The sequence below is a fragment of the Orbicella faveolata genome, unplaced genomic scaffold (genome assembly GCF_042242905.1).
Source record: "Orbicella faveolata isolate gen_17 unplaced genomic scaffold, um_ofav_v1 contig_46, whole genome shotgun sequence".
Classification (NCBI taxonomy): Eukaryota; Metazoa; Cnidaria; class Anthozoa; order Scleractinia; family Merulinidae; genus Orbicella; species Orbicella faveolata.
Genome location: NW_028301576.1, coordinates 26,997,871 through 27,014,663, shown reverse-complemented (window position 1 = coordinate 27,014,663; position 16,793 = coordinate 26,997,871). Strand labels below are relative to the sequence as shown.

At 39.2% G+C, this 16,793-nt stretch overlaps 2 pseudogenes; one reads left to right on the top strand and one right to left on the bottom strand.

Annotated features, from left to right (window-relative positions):
* Positions 1-3,545: 3,545 nt before the first annotated feature.
* Positions 3,546-7,944, bottom strand: LOC149099302 (uncharacterized; annotated as a pseudogene).
* Positions 7,945-9,288: 1,344 nt separating this feature from the next.
* Positions 9,289-16,310, top strand: LOC149099301 (uncharacterized; annotated as a pseudogene).
* The last annotated feature ends 483 nt before the right edge of the window (positions 16,311-16,793 follow it).

Sequence of the window (16,793 nt, the reverse complement as noted above, 5' to 3'; positions counted from 1 at the left end):
TTACTTCCTACTGGTATATTTTAATAACCCAGGTACCCATCCTGTTGAAGATCCACCTACAGAGCGCCTGGTTGAAAGTTCAGAACAAAACGAAGAACCTGCCGCCGAGGATTCTAGAGAACCACACAGTGAAACTGATGGTCATGGTCAGGAAGCAGCAAATAGTGAAACAAATGAAGAAGGAACAAATGGCAAGCAAAAAGGAAAACCAGAAAAGAGAAAACAAGGAAATAGTGTACAAAGATGTCCCAGGAAAAAGAAACGTTTGTGTGATGTTGTTGAGCAATCAAATCTCCATATGCAAAGTCTCAATGAAAGTCTGGCAAGTAGTTCAGTTTCAAAAGAAACACGAGCTTGTGAAAGGGAAGACAGAGAATTTTTCAGGAGTATCATGGGAATGATGTCTCAAAACATGATGTGAATGACTCAGCTCTTAGTACAAGGAGCTGGTCCAGGGCTGGGCCATTCACCAGGCCTTCAGCCCATGTACCCACCAACGTCCTGTGGAGGATATGTACCACCTGTACACAGGCCATCAACTCCCAGCTCCTTCACAACAGATCAAAGTACATCTGGTGATGAAGTGTCAGACCTTTTTAGTCTGTAGCAACATCTATGCATGTTACTTTTCTTCCATTATTAAGAAATAAACCTGACTGGTATTACTAAATAGGGATATCATAGGGTGGCTCTTTGGTTGGTTTTATTACAGTTTGACTGGTGTATGTTGTTCAGTTTCCATTATGTTACTTAAAATCTTGCTTTTTGTTTTTTTGCTTTTGAGGAATCTATTTTGCAACTTAAAATTCCTTGAAAAGAGTTGCGGCCTGGGAACAGGCTTATCATATATACTGGATTATGACCTTGTTTGAGTGGACTATTTTAAACAATAATTTCCTAAAATAAATAATAGTTCCTGTCACATAGTAAGAGCAATTTGCTTTTTGTAACCATGTTTTTGAAAGAAACGAGTTGTCGTTTTATGCCATTTATTCAATTTAAATTTATTTAACTAGCTACGTCCTGTTGTTTTTTTACTGAAACTCAACTGTTGAATTCAAATGGTAACTTTGTTGTCCCCTCATATGAGACTAAGGAAGGGATAGAATAGGGCAATTGCTTGAACATCTTTAAAGTATTTTACCTCACATGTTCATTCCAAAAGGAGTATCAGCCTGGGATGAGACTGACGAAAGAAGAAAACTTTCAAAAAATGTAAATCTGGCATGAGAGTATTAAATTTTTCCTTAATACACCTTGTTTTTCAAACGGAAGCTATTGAGGTAATTTTTCTTAAAAACTGTTATTGAAGGGGACTATAACTAAAATTATCTTGTCTTTTGTGTGAAACCATATGAATGTTGAAATTAGCTGATTTAACAATAATATTCCTTGGGAGATGATTAACCTAGATTTGACCTAGGTCATAACAAAATCTTTCCAGTCCTGTAAGTTTTAACACTGAAATATCTGAGACCATACAGTACTAATACCATTTGCAATAAACAAGATGGTTGCTTTGAGTGGTTTGCTAGTGTTGTGACAAATAACGAGCGATAATATTCCTGGTAGCAATAGCGCCTGGGTGAGCATCATCTTCTTGGAGGGGATTAGGCCTGGGTAGATCACAAACTTCATCTTCCTCCAGTCTGTCCCACTCCTCAAGGTAAGTTGCCTGTTGTTCTTCGCACATATTATGAAGGATGCAGGCTGTGGTGACATGATGAACAACGTTCTCAAGGTCACAATCCAAAGGATGCAACAGACATCTCCATCTACCTTTGAGTCTTCCAAAGGCTCGCTCAATCTGTATACGTGCTCTACTTAGTCTGTAGTTAAAGTTTTCCTTCTCTTGAGGTAAATCACTTCCAGGATAATTCTTCATAAGATGTTGAGAGAGGGGATAAGCAGGGTCACCAATAAGAAATGGCTCAATTACATGGGTATCAATAACTCTAGCTAAATTCTCAGTAGCTGGTACTAGGCGCCCCTCCTTAACTTTTTCCCCAATCTTTGAACGCCCAAACACTCTGGCGTCATGCGCTCTTCCTTGCCAACCAGCAAAAACGTCAGTAAAGCAGCATTGGCTGTCACATACAGCTTGCAGAATTATAGAGTGGAAGCACTTCCTGTTGAAGTAGTCTGTGTGATGTTCTAATGGAGCTTTTATGGGAATGTGAGTTTCATCTATTGCTCCCAAGCACTGCGGAAAATTCCACTTCCTTTGAAAGGCATTTATGATCTTCTGTAAATCTGCACAACCTTGGAGCCTACTGATCATATGCTTTTTTGATCGCACCAAAAGTTGCATAGCTTCATTCACCTTTTGGCATGCTGTTGATGTGCCGACTCCAAACTTGTCTCCTATTTTGCGGTAGTCCAAGCCTTTACCCAAGCACTTCAGAAGTATTGCCACGATCACCCTTACAGAGACGGGTTTGCGCAATCTAGTAACCGTACATTTAAGGCCCTGCATCTCGCTTACCAAATGTTCGAACATATCTTTTGAAATGCGATAGCTTTCCAACCACTTTCTCTCAGGAAAATGAAGGAACTCATCTTCCAAACCATGCTTATATCGTCGAATCTCCCATGTTCTTCTTGTGGGTTCCTTTGTTGACAGAACGTCTCTCAACTTGCAAGCAATTGAAAGGCAGGTGGTCGTAAAAATGCGTGTAAATTTTAGTCTCTCTTCTTCGTATCTGTCATCTTGTAATTTCCTCATGTGGAAGAACATCATCAAAAAGGTACAAACAGCATATAACATGCTTATTCGTACATTTAAGAAATACATGTGCCTTCGATACAGCGTGAAATACGTGAAAGTTTAAATGTCCTGACAAGGTACTGGGCACCGAATGTGAAGACGCATTCAAAACTGAGCACCCAAGTCTGAACAACGCACAGTTTTGCACTGGTGCCTGGGCACAGTGCCCAGGCACCAAGTGTGAACGACACCTTTGTAGGCTCGATTTCCAGCCGCTGTTCGGGAAACAAGGCACACTCCTTCCTTGAACAAAAGACTGGATGCAAGAGAATGGCGGAAATCGAGCCTATGGAGTCAAATTAATGGGATGATCATATATTCATCATGTTTTTTAATCACGATTTGGTTTTACATGCTAGCACTTGGCGGGCTGTCATGCTAAATTGAGCAAAGCTAATGTAAAGAAGATTACCGTTACATCCCTTTCTTCTCTTTCAATTAGTCGAAAGAGTTCATCAGTTGTGTTGCTGACTTGCAATGGTCTGTTTGGGGTCTTTGTTTGCTTTGCCAAAAGTGGTAAAATCCATTTTGGATTTACTTTTCTGGTCCTTCCATTGTTTTTCAGGAAGTTTTCCCACCATACTCTTGTGTTTTGGCTAAAATGGAGCCTAAACTTCGGGAGATCATTCTTTATATTCTCTAAGTTTAATTTCGCTGTTTCTTTCAAGAAGCTGTCATCAAGAAAAAGGGGGAAAACATAATTCAAGAGGCACGATGACCGTGCTTTTGGTATTTTCTTTGTTCTTTATTCCACAATGACTCAATAGGACTGAGGGCCGAATTATATCCACACTGAGCAATAAGTCAGCCATACAAAATAAGTGAATCCATTTGCCAAGGTTTAGACATAGTGCTGTTTTTTGGTAGATGTTAGCTAGCTTCATGATATTAAATCTTCATACCTTTGAGGCTCCTCTTGGGAGACCTTTTAGGGGGTCAATGCCCTCTGAGTCCTTGGCAAGCCAAGTTGGGGATGTGGACCACTTTTCATATTTCATTTTGGCCTTTCCATCTGACCCTCTAACGATCTGAAGTTGTGATGCAGTTAAAGTTAGGAACAAAAAAAGGTTAATGGGAATCTGTCCGTGTCTAACAGCAGCACATTGTCATATTTTGACTCACAATACAAGTCACTGATGCAAGACTGGACACAATACCGTAATTTACGTTGATGCAGGTATATCTGGATGGTTTATTCTAGGAAAAGGTATCTAGGAAATGAAAAGAAGAGAAGCAATTGGTCATGATAAGCTTAGGGCACCTCAGGTGGTGGTAGATTGACCTAATCATGCCATATAGTACCTTGAATTGGTGCTGGTTTGCGTGGCCAGAGAGACTAGGGTCAGTGAAACCCTCCATCCATTGCTTCACGTCATACATGAATGTAAGAAGTGAAACTTTTATGGACAAAGAATAACTTTGGCCAATCTCTGTGATCAGCTCCAAGAGGGTCAAGACGTTGATCTTTGCCAGATACCGTGAAATACATGACAAAAGCTGGTTGATGTCTTTGTGGGTGTGACCCACCATTAGGAAACACAACTTTATCTAAAGGAAACGAAAAGAAAAAGGTTGCTAACTTCAGAAAGATTTCAAATAAGGAAAAGCTTAAAAGATCATTGGTCGGGAGTTTTCAAGCTAGTCATTGGCATAAGTAAGTTCCAAACAGTTAAAAAGTAACTCTTGCGACAGAAGGTATTGGCTGTTGTAGGACCATTGTTGTAATGATTTAGTTTAAAAGTAACGGTCGTAAGCTGGGACCAACAGATTCTAGTCATTGGGGACAGGTAAGGGCCAAATGGAGGTGGCCTCTCAGGGTACATTCTAATGTTATACCAAGTAATTATAGCTCCCATGGCTTAGATAATAAACTCGCAATCTTTCTATTGAAAAGCTTAGACAGTATTAAAGATGTAAGGGCTCACCTTCTTAAAAATTCGCAGCTCCACCAATAATGCAAGAAAGGCGAGCACAAACCTATTTTTGCATTCTCTCCAGCGTTGTCCATCTGGAGGTAAAGAATAGGTGGTAAACTTGCAAGCTACCAACACAATAGAATAGGAAAAAGGTTAAAGTTTGCTGCCTTGATGTTTTGTATATTTGTGATAGATTATTTTCAGTGAGTCTATTGCTCATGCATTGCTTTCCTTTTTTCTTTAATCCCCACTAGGTGCATTGTGCATTGCGTATATTTGCACCTAGAAGTGAGGGGCAATACAATTAATGTTGTTTATTTGACACTCATGCACAGCGATCATGTCAAGAAATAGTATTTAAAACCTGACTTGTTCTACTAAAAGCTTGCTGTTATTTCTTATATATCATGGTTGTTAATTTAGAGTGGCAAGCAAATATTGTATTAGACTAGTCTTTTTTCATTGGAACCACTCCTTGTGAAACATTAGGGTGGTACAACCCTCAAAAATCTTCATTTTTTCACATGTTGTTCTACAAAAAGTTACCCATACAACCTAAAACTAATCGATGAGACAAGTTTATTTTTGCAGTTTTTATCTTGTTTAGTTGCCATGGCAAACATTTATGAGCAACTGATGCCCCCTGGGGTTGTCCACACAATAACAGTTCTATCTCTAGAAGTTTTTAAGTAAAAAAGCTGAAACTTTCAGGAAATGATCTTGATATGCTTCTTCATTCAATGAACTACAGAAACTCCATTCAGTCAAACAGATTGAAAATTATTACAAAAACTATACCGAGTTTCAAAAATCGAGAAAACAAGCAATCTTATTTTGGTCACTGAAAAACAAGAATTGCACTAAAATGTATGATTGTAGTTCATTGAATGCAAAAACATACAGAGATCTCTCACTCCAAAAATGGAAGGAATTGAATAAAACCTTAAAAAGTTATCTTTGTTAGCATTTTGGTGTTCTCGTGAAATTTAAAATTTCAAGAAATTATAATTTAAAGTTTGTAAACTGATTTTTAAGATTATCATACAGTTGCAATATAAAAAGCTGTTCAAAACTGTCCAGGGCCATAGTTTACACCCTCTTTCTGCTTGGTTTTGTCATCTTTTCTGTTCTTAAGGTCTCTGATGACTTTTCTTCTCTGCTTCGTACTTGGTTTGCTTTGATGTTGCGCAGTGTGTATTCTTAGCTGGTCTTGAAGTCTGCAACCTTCCTCAGTATATTTGCCAGGAGGGATGCCTAGGGCTTGGAAAAGCTCAATGAAAGTAATTGACCCAATATTGAAATGGGCAACTGCATCATACACAGCCTAATTGTAATGTCTCACTTCCAACATAGACTTCCGTAGGAATTCTCTGCCACACCATCCCATTCAAGGACTCGTTTTGGTTCTGAGTCTTGCCATGCAGGCACTTCTTGAGCAAGTTATCATCACTAAGCCTGACATATTCTGGCTTTACCTCTTTAATCACAGCTAATGGAAGGCCAGCTCCATGCTTGCACAGGTTTGTACCATTGGCATTGCCCTGCTGATACCTGCACCAGCTTGTACTCCCTGTTGGGTAGTGGTCGTGAAGAAGGCGTGCCTCACTTGATGCACAATGCGTGATGAGCAGCCTCTCTTTTGCCATGTGCCATCACATGAAACACCACAGTTGACAGGCTCAGTTCCAGACGAGTTGTTTTGCTTCTTGAGAGAAAAAACTTCTCCTGCTTTCTTCATAGTTTCCTTTGCGATAACTTTGATGTGATGGCCAATTACACATGAGTTGGAGAGGAACGCTTTCTCGGTAGGAGGTGGAGGCATATTCATAACTGTGCAGAATTTCCTTGCACCAGCATATCCCTTTCCAAGAGTTCTCATGCCATAAACAAGGTGCCGATTTATTTCAAAGCTCTTTCCCTGCTTCTTTGATGTGCAAAAAGAGTGTTTCCACCCACACTGCTCGCAGAACAAACACAAAGTCAAGGCACATCCCTTCCGCTTCAAATTATCTTCTGTAAACAGAAGACTGAAATCGCCACATTCGCCACATCGTAGCTGAGAAAAAACAGATGATAGCACCTCCATATCACAGAACCTAAACCCTGTAATAGTTGGACTGGTTCTCTTTGTTGGACTTTCATCAAGCTTTGGTTTAGGCTTCTCTTCTTGGGCAGTTGATTGAAGCTTTCGGTACGAAGCCGAAGATTCCTTTGCTTTCTTTTCATCGTGTGACAAACCATCTACTGATCCACTCAAAGTGCCTTCCACGACTTCTAGCTCTTCGACGTTAACTCTTTGGTTATTTTTAAACCAATTTCCATAGAATTTTCGCTTCTTACGTCTCTGAGACAGAAATTTTGACATTTTGCAAGTTAAACTTGTGATCACTCGTGAAATTCACAGCTTTGCGATTCCAAAATGGATGCGTGTTTACCAAATGGCATCAAAACGAGGCTGAAAGTTAATGTTCACCCCCAGTCTCCCTGCAGATCACTTTTTGGCACCAAAAGCTCTATTTTGCCCACAAAATATGGCCATTTTGAGGTCCAAAATGACGCGTCAACAAATGCGTTACCATGGCAACGAAACAACAGCTCTTTGAAAACTGCTTTTTATCACTATATACTACAGTAATATTGACAAAAAGACTTTAGGGGCAGAAAAACAAAAGTCTAAAGAGGTGAAATCAAACAAAAAACTTTGCCCAATTTTTTGCGAAAAAAAGTGCAATTTTTTTTGTATGGTACCACCTTAAGTGATTTAATTTGAAATAAATTGTTATCATGGTTATTATTTGTGCGGTGATGAAACATCATGGCACTGAAGTTCTAATGACCGAACTATTAATATGTTCAAGGACCATGGAATCTCACCATTGTCTGCACTCACAAGAGGACATGCAGCAATATGTTTATTGTTAAATTTCAATCATGTGGCCATTCACATATGTCAACATAGGCGGCTTGATCAATGCACCTGTTGCTGGTTGTCACATGCATCTTCAGGCACCATGCACTGCTATCAATCTTAACAAAAAAAGTAACAATGACTGCAAGCTCATTAAAAAAGAGTCATTCTTTTTCAAACTATTCAATTTTACCTTTGTGCTCATACTGAGATGGGGAATGTTGTGCTTAGTTTGGTCCATTCCATCTAGTGTCACAGACCAGTACTTTTTTGGATTGCTTTTGGCCTTGGGGCTGTGTTTGTAGTACTTTGTCTACATTCAGCCCTGTGGATTCACTACAAACACAAATCATTAGCCAGTGCCAGGTAACAGCTGTGCCTTAAGTGTAAAGAAATAAAAGGAAATCTATATTTGAAAGAATTTTACATCGAATTGTACTACATGGTTGGATTTTCACCCTTGATATCAATAACTTTAACTTTTGGACTCCCCTCTTCCTGTAATTCATAATCAAATTGTTCCGTAATCCGGATTGCTGAGAGAAGGAATATAGTCCAAAAACTGTCTGGTTTTCTTGATTTAAATGTTGAACTTTGCTTGAATTCTGAGCCACTGTAGAATAGAACGTTAGGAATTAAATGTTTACACTTACCTTTGCTGTGTGAGGTGAATCTTTGTCACAAGCCCAAGCCATTTCCTTGACTCCTGGTCCAGATTTGACCCTGCCAGTATATTTTTAATGTGAACACACAGCACATTTACTGAAACAACTTTGCTGTAAAAAATATAGAAAAAGGAAAAGGATAATGTTATTTTTATAGTGTTTGTGAATAACAACTTCTTGTCCTTGGCCGAAGCCACCCTCCGCCTCACCGTTAACCTTTTTATAATTCCATACTTTTGATAGCAACTGAAGTGCCATGTGTCCAGTGTGAGTGAATTTGGTTTCTGCCAGCAAAGGTTTCCCAGCCAACTGCTCTTTGTAAATTTCATACATTGCAGTTTTGGTTAGACATGAGGAAAGTGTTTTGTTTCCACAGTTGGACATACTGTCCACACTTGTAGGCAATATCAAATGCCAAACTTCATCCCCTTCCATTCAAATCTTTGTCTTTTCTTCTTTTGCTTCTTAGTTTCCTTCCTCTTTCATAAAAGCTAAATTGAAGCAAAGTATTTGAGATCCTTAGAAATGCTACACCCTTATTGCATTTCAAGTGCATCCATTTTGATGGGCTGCGACTAAAAGTGGGATGGGGACTTAGGGACTGGGACTCAGGGACGTGGGGACATGGGGACGCGGGGAGCCGGGGATGTGGGGAAGTGGGGAATCGGGGTCGTGGGACCCAAGGACGTCGGGATTTGGGGACACGCGGGGACTCGAGGGCGTGGGACGTAGGGACTGGAGGACATGATAAACAAACAACACCTGGTTTTTGTGCTGAATTTGTAAAATACAATTCTTGGCAGTCAAGTGAAAGGTAATATATGCTGGAGAGTTTGTCAGCAGAGCAGTAGCTGATGATTTCCAGCATCCATGGTGCGGCCTTGCCCATTTTACCGTGAGAGCTCTGGGTACAGAATGGTTTCAAAGCAGGGAGTCTTAATTGTCGTGGGCAGCCATGGAGGACTTTCCTGGTAAGTAACTGTGTTTTCTTGTCAATCCTTGGACATCCATGCCGTATCCTTCCTAATTTCGATGGTAATGTTTACTTCAGGAAAACCGTTGTCCAAAAAATGTATATTTCTTCCATTTTAATTCCTAGAATCTGAAGGTGCAGATACTTCTCGTAATGATCTCAACCTGGAAAGTGAGTGGGAACTGAAGGAAAGTATATGTCAAGAATCTGAAGAAAGGAACAAAAATCACATTTCATTGCTAGTGACGCTAGACAATACTGGAAAAAAATGGAAAGGTGGTACATGATTGTGATATGCCTCTCGAGTACAGCAAACAAAATGTTTTGAAGTTTATATGAAATAATTCATATATGAACTGCGGTTGTGGATGAAAGTGAAGAATGATCATCGCAGTTAATTTTCCAATTTAAGCAATTGGAAAGAAGAAGCCTGAAAAAAAAATCAGGGCTTCAATGGGATTCGAACCCGTGACCTCCGCGATACTGGTGCGATGCTCTACCAACTGAGCTACAAAGCCACACATTGGGAGCGAGGTCAATTAATCGAGTTCATATCTTCCCGTGAGGAGTGAAATCATTCTTCACTTTCATCCACAACCGCAGTTCATATATGAATTATTTCATATAAACTTCACATCATTTCCTCCTCACGGGAAGATATGAACTCAATTAATTGACCTTGCTCCCAATGTGTGGCTTCATAGCTCAGTTGGTAGAGCATCGCACCGGTATTGCGGAGGTCACGGGTTTGAATCCCGTTGAAGCCCTGATTTTTTCAGGCTTCTTCTTTCCAATTGCTTAAATTGGAAAATTAACTGCGATGATCATTCTTCACCTTCAAACAAAATGTTTGCTGCATCGTGGTTAGGTCTTAAACTACAACACGGACATTTGATAAAGGAGAGCTACAACACATAGTGCCAAAGGTCAGAATTTATTCAAGCTATGTATGTGGTACTGGCTTGAAGTTTTCAGTCGATGACCAAATCAGGCTAATGCGAGAGCAGATAAACAATTTTTAGCCCTACCCGTGCCAAACAAGTTGTCAACACTTTTCCGTTTTAAAAATTTGCTTACATCATTTATTCAACAGTTGACCAAAATATCTTGTGTCAAAATATGTTAATTTTAATATTAATGTCATTTAATGTTATCTGTTCTTTTTTGAGGGAATGTCATTACATCTAGTGTGATGAAATTGTTTGTTATGATTCAGTTTGAAAACCAATTAAACAGAGCTATTCTTAATCTGAAGTAAAATAATTATGACCAATGAATTATAAATACTTATGAACCTCACAGCACTCCATGAAACAAAATTATTTACCCATAAGTTTTAATAGTTAGGGTTAGGGTAAGGGTTATTGACATATTTGTAATGACTGTAAATCAACAAAAGGGAGAAAATTGATCCAAAAATATGCTTTTAAATTTACAAATTAAGATCAATGGACCTTGGAAAGATGATCAAGATCTTCATAAGGCTTTACTGTTTGTGTAACATGACAAACATAAGTTAAATTCAAATCTCTTGCAGTATTATTAATTGTATTCTAGGAAAAACTGATGGGTTATAACAGTGCAGATAGTCCACAAAAGGTTCATAAATTGATGTAAATATCTCCTGTTTACATGCTTGTATGCTTTTTAGGTCACTGTCAAATGTGCCCCAAGATCATTTCAATGAGGTAACAACCTTTTCAATGTGATGAAAACTTGGTGTTTATTCCAAAAAATGCAGAGAGTTTCTAGCGACATATATAAGCTACTGCTAATTGATTTGGTTGCATTTCGATGTTCATGCAATTTATTTTTCTTTCAGATGATTTCAGTTTACAGATTTACTAGCTAGCATACAGTTCATGTAAAATACACCGTAACATAGTGAATGCCATGATGATATGAAAAATTGATGTAGACTGTAAAATTACCAGGAAGTCAATTAAAACAAAAAATCAGAGCATGGAAAAAATCAGGAGCATGTAAAAAAAGTAAGGAAAGAGATGCAAGTAACAGATTAGTCCAGGAGGACTGTCTATTGAAACTGCTGATGGAGCTTTCAAAAAATGGTAAAATAAACCCATGTAAATATTTGTAAATATGCGAGTCATAATAATAATAAAGTTGTTGTTGTGTTGTGTTGTGCGTTGTGTTATCTTTTGTAGGTGTGGCTCCAATTGTTTCTCACTTCATTTAATGCACCAGAGCAATTATTAGCAGCATGTAATATATTGTAGCTGTGAAAAGTGTATAAGAAACCATTAAAACGTGAAAGCACCAGTGATGAATAACTAGCCTTAGTGACTACCCATGTGTTCCCACTTCCCCCAAGAGAATGTGTAAAAATGTTCTATACCCTGATTATATAACCTTACAACATCCAATTCTCGCTTTATAGGATGGCAGTACCATTACTGAAATAGAAATGGTTGGGGCCTGCAAGAGAAGTAGAAGGACAATATAGGACAAGTTTTTGTAAAATTATCATAATTGAAACCATTTTGATGTCAAACATTGAAACTATTCCACTAATGTTGAAATTCCACTAATGTTGAAATTCCACTAATGTTGAAATTCCACTAATGTTGAATGCTGTGTAACCTCACAAGCTGGACTTCCCCTTAAACATTTTTCTCAGCGATGTACTATAATTAGTTTACTCAAACCTTCATTAGTGACTGTTTCTAGTTTTCTTTAAGTTGTCAGTACCTATCAGAGTTTCACTGTATTCCCATTCTCATTTCGTCCTCTTCATTTTTTCTCCAGTGTTATCAGGGAAAGTGAAGGTGATTTATCACCAAAATCAACTTTATCCATTTTTCAACAGGTGTGTTTTTATAAACAATTGAAATATCACGAATGTTTATTGCTATTTCTTAACCATTACATTTTTTCCTCACAATATTGCAGTCATAGTCAGATGAAATTGAAATGTTGTAAGAGTTTGTTTTGTGCATGCATGTAACAACAGTTTATTGCTGATACATTTGTTCATGGATTTATATTTTATTTTACTTTACTTTAATAGGTCGATAGCAGCCCAGTTAAGTCACCAGATGCTAAAAGACGTAAGGGGTATGCTCGAAAACTAGAATATATAGTACACTGAAATGTTATGACTATTCACCAAAACATGCGATGTTAGGAGTAACATGCATGACTGAAAACCTTTACACATAACAACAGGAAAACCAAGCCTTCGGAGATACCCGTGGAGGAAGCTAGACCAGAGCTGCTGACACTGAAACAATGTTTCTAGCCTTAGTTCATCAGTTTTCTAAGTAGCGTAACAACTCTTGAAAGCGTTTGTACAATTGTCGCAAGCTGTGGCAGCTGCAGTTGGCTTTCATGACAAGGTGTATTGTTTGTGTACAACTTGTTCTACAGTTGCCTCACCCAATGTTGTAAAACCTCACTACAGTAGCTACTTGATGGCTGGTTGTTGGAATCTTTTAACAGGGGTTCACTTTACTAGACAAACCTTTTATTCTTGTTACAGAGAAAAGTGGGGGAATTTGGCTTTCTGCATAGGGCAAAATGTTTTGAAAGCAACGAGGGCACCGTAGCAACAGAATGTAAAGTAGACTTTGTGGAGATAGTTGACAGTAATGATGAAAGTATCAGTAGCAATGAAAGCGAAATAACCAGTGGTGATGAAAGTGACATCAAAGAAGGGCAGGAGGATTCTGAGCAGGTGTGTCCAAATGTATTTCTATTGAAAGCAGAACTCTCCTTTCTTGATGGAATATTGAGGCAACATAACACCAAGTAGTGTATTTAGCTTTTTCTTGGTGTCCAGAAAGTTTTGGTTGATTACTTCATTAATTGCTTTTCCAAGAATTGGATCTTTACTTATGATCGGTCCCCTCATGATATTTGGGAAATTTAAATATTTCCATTTTGAGCGCTTTTTGAAGGCTCAATAGTTTTTGTACAATTTTTCGCCACACATGCTTCATAATAAAACGTTGTACTAAATTTTAGAATATAGTAGCCATCGGAAATGACCAAAAAGGTGCGTTAAGAACTCACTATCATCCAATAAATTGAATAACGGACTGTCAATTTCCATCAGTTTCTTCAGCACTATTTATAACTTCCATGCGTATTGTCTGACTGAAACAGTGGTATACATCTTTTTTTGTTTTGCTTTTATAAATTTGTGGGCTTTCTGTTACTATGTGCGACACTTGAACCTTTCCTCTGCAAGATGTGATATGTCGATGTTCTCTTCATAGGAATCTAACAAATATTATGAAGACGACAAGTGTATCCCATACTACTAGAAAGGAAGAAGCATATCCAAGTTAAGAGGCTGTCGACATTTTAATGAGTGAAAGAGCCCGTCTGTACCGAAGCGCCACTTCAGGTTATGGAAAACACCTCCTTTTTGGTTGACTTAGACACCCTTGTCCATTCAGATGATTGTAAAGCTGACAATCTTGGCAAGTGGACTCGTACTGGTTCTCCAAAAAGCTACATTTCTGTTGACTGCAATGCGAGGGGGACATCTTGGATCTGAAGATAACAAGGCAAAAGAGAAATGACGCCGACTTCATACTGGTTGTCAAACACTGTCTTCATCATGACAAAGAAGTTAAATACGGCAAGAGGTTCTTGTACCACAGCAAGTGGCAAAGGCACCAACTTGTCTTGCTTCAGTACTTTTATGAAGAGGAGGAAGTGCAACTGAAACTTAAACAGCATGGAAACTCTAAAAACAGCAATGAGCCCTATGTGCAAACAAGACCAAGTGCCATTCAAGAACTGAAGGAAACTGTATCATCAAGGAAATGGCAACCCAGGGAGGTCTTTTTCAAACCAGTTTGTCGACAAGTGGAGTTGGAATTCTGTCGTTCCGAAAGTGAGCTGCCGCAAAATGCAAAACAAGTCACTAACGCATTAGCTTCGTCTACAACCTCCTTTAAGCCTTCCACCAACCAAAGTAGAGATATCTTGCTAGAGGCGATGGAGAAGTGCAAGAGCAAAGATGGCTTCGTTAGAGAAGTTGTTGGTGCACCAGAACCTATGGCTTTTCTTGCCACTGACCGGCAATTGAAAGACATCAAGTTGTACTGTGCCCAAGTGGGTTCATTTTCCATTCTTGGCTTGGATGCTACGTTTAATCTGGGAGATGTCAGTGTAACTCCAACAACATATAGACCACTCAAGATCTACAATGTGACAAACTGGTAAGCCTCCTCTTTTCCTTGGACCCTTGTTTGTTCATCAAAGCAAAACTGAGCAGAATTACAGGTATCTAGGTTCAGCAATGAAGCAATTCAATCCACACACTGGGCAACTCAGCATTTGGGACAGATGGCGAACGTGCCCTGTCAAAAACATTTAGAGAAGAGTTTCCCGAGGCTGACCATCATAGATGCTTCATCCATCTTCGCAAGAACATCGAAATGAAAATGTCTGGTCTGGGTATTCTTAGAAGGGATCAAAATGAATTCCTGTGTGACATATTTGGATAAAGTGTCGCTGCCACGTCATATCATGGATTTGTAGATTCCAATGACACAGATGATTTTTACGCCAAATTATGCTCTCTGGAAAAAGTTTGGAATGACCGCAAAAGGGGAATCACCAATGGAGAATCAGCATTCTATGACTGGTTTGTGGGAAATGTCTCTGACACAACCATAACCTCTATGCTCAAACCCCTCTGCCAGAAGGCTGGACTAGGAGACTATTTGTATTTCATTACTGACGAAGCAGAAAACCACCTTTTAAAGCTGAAGACTGAGCACAAGCATGTCAGTTTGGTAACCTTCATTTGCAAAAGCCACAAGCTCGTGAAGGAAGAGGATGCACTGTTGGAAGGAGCAATTCTAGATCAGGGTGAATGCAGACTGACAAATGAGTACAGCCACCTCAAGATATTGCCAGAAAGGTGGAGAAAAATGAACCCCACCGAGAGGAGGGCTTACACCAACAAGTCCAAGGAGAGTGGCCCAGTGTCGCAAACGCCATCTACATTGTCAATATCATATAAACAGTCTGGCATTACTGGCATCCCAAAGAGCATTTTGTCCAATCAGTTTGCCAAACCATGGAGGCTGCTGCAAAGGAAAAGAGTTACAGAAGGCTTCCAACACGACAACACCGTACTGGTAGCATCGGAAACATCGCCAAAACCACATGTGGTGACGGAATACAAGAATGGTAAATTCAGTTGTGATGCTATGTGTCCAGCTTACAACCACTCAAGTCTCTGTGCTCATATTTTGGCAGCCACGGAACACAAGGGTAAGCTTTGCAGTCTTCTACAGTGGCACAAGAAAATGCTATGGAGACAAATGTAATCAAAATGTCCACTTACAGTCTTGACGTTGGCAATGCTGGAAAAAAGCCTCACCAACGGAAGAAAGGAAAAGGCAAGGAGGGCAGAAAGCTTTGTAACTGAACACGTGGACAGGCTGCAAAGTACCGTGGAAGTCCAACAACCCGTGAAACTGACAATTGTTCGAAGAAATGGACAACATGAAGTTAGTGGCAAAAGTGTCAATCCATTCTCTCGTCTTTCTTTCCGATCATTCCTGCGTAACAACTTGCACTGGATGTGGCAGACAGTTCCCACGCATGGCAGATGGTGGCCTTTTTCCTTTCCCAGATGATATTGCTATTACACACAGAAAGTGTCGTCCATGGAAAGACAAAACAGGAATTCTGAGAATAGGGAAGGAACAGGGTGTTTATTTTCATGTAAATTTAGCTTGTGTCAGAAAGGGAAACAGTGCCGATAGCGTTAGTTTTAACGGTTCCTAATCACAAATCAATCCCATTGTCAGGGAATGCCTCACCAATGTGCACAAAGATTTTCTGTATCACCAGCTGAACATTTCGGCAGAAAATTAATATCCAGTGTATTCCATGTCTGTATGGTGAAATAAGCTAAATCATTGATAACATAGAGACATTACCTGAAAATAACACACAAGGAATAATTGCAGTTAGGTCTCCAGCACAAGCTATATGTTCGCATTCACTTGGGGTCCTCTTGATATCTTTTGAACCTGTCAAGGTAAACCACTGGCAATGAAGGCCACTCCCCACAACCAAATTACCCATCTTCTGCCAGGTCTGATAATCCGTTTTCATAACTATACACTAATTGTGCATTTGTTATTTGCTATATTATCCACTGAGGTGAACAATGAGAGATTCTGTAATATTAGACGTTCAAGACATCCTATTACCTCTACATTGCTATATAGGCTGAATTATTATCATTTAGGTGCTGCGTGCTCCATCCGTGGCGTCCTATACAACAACGCCATCACCTTGGTCGCAGCTCAAGATCAAACACCAGTCACTAATAGTATATTTGTTGACATTTCTAAATATGGCAAGCTAGTGAAATGTTTCTTTCACTTGTTCTGAAATTTAACCTTCATGTTCAGTTTATGTCATATGTTGTAGTTAAGTTGTAAGTTATGTTTTAAGCCGCATTTAAACGGTATTAACTTTGGGTGTGGCACTCACAGGTTTGGGCCGCGCTCTTGATATGTTAATGGCGAAACACCTTTTATTTTCGTTGTGTCTTGAACAACACCCC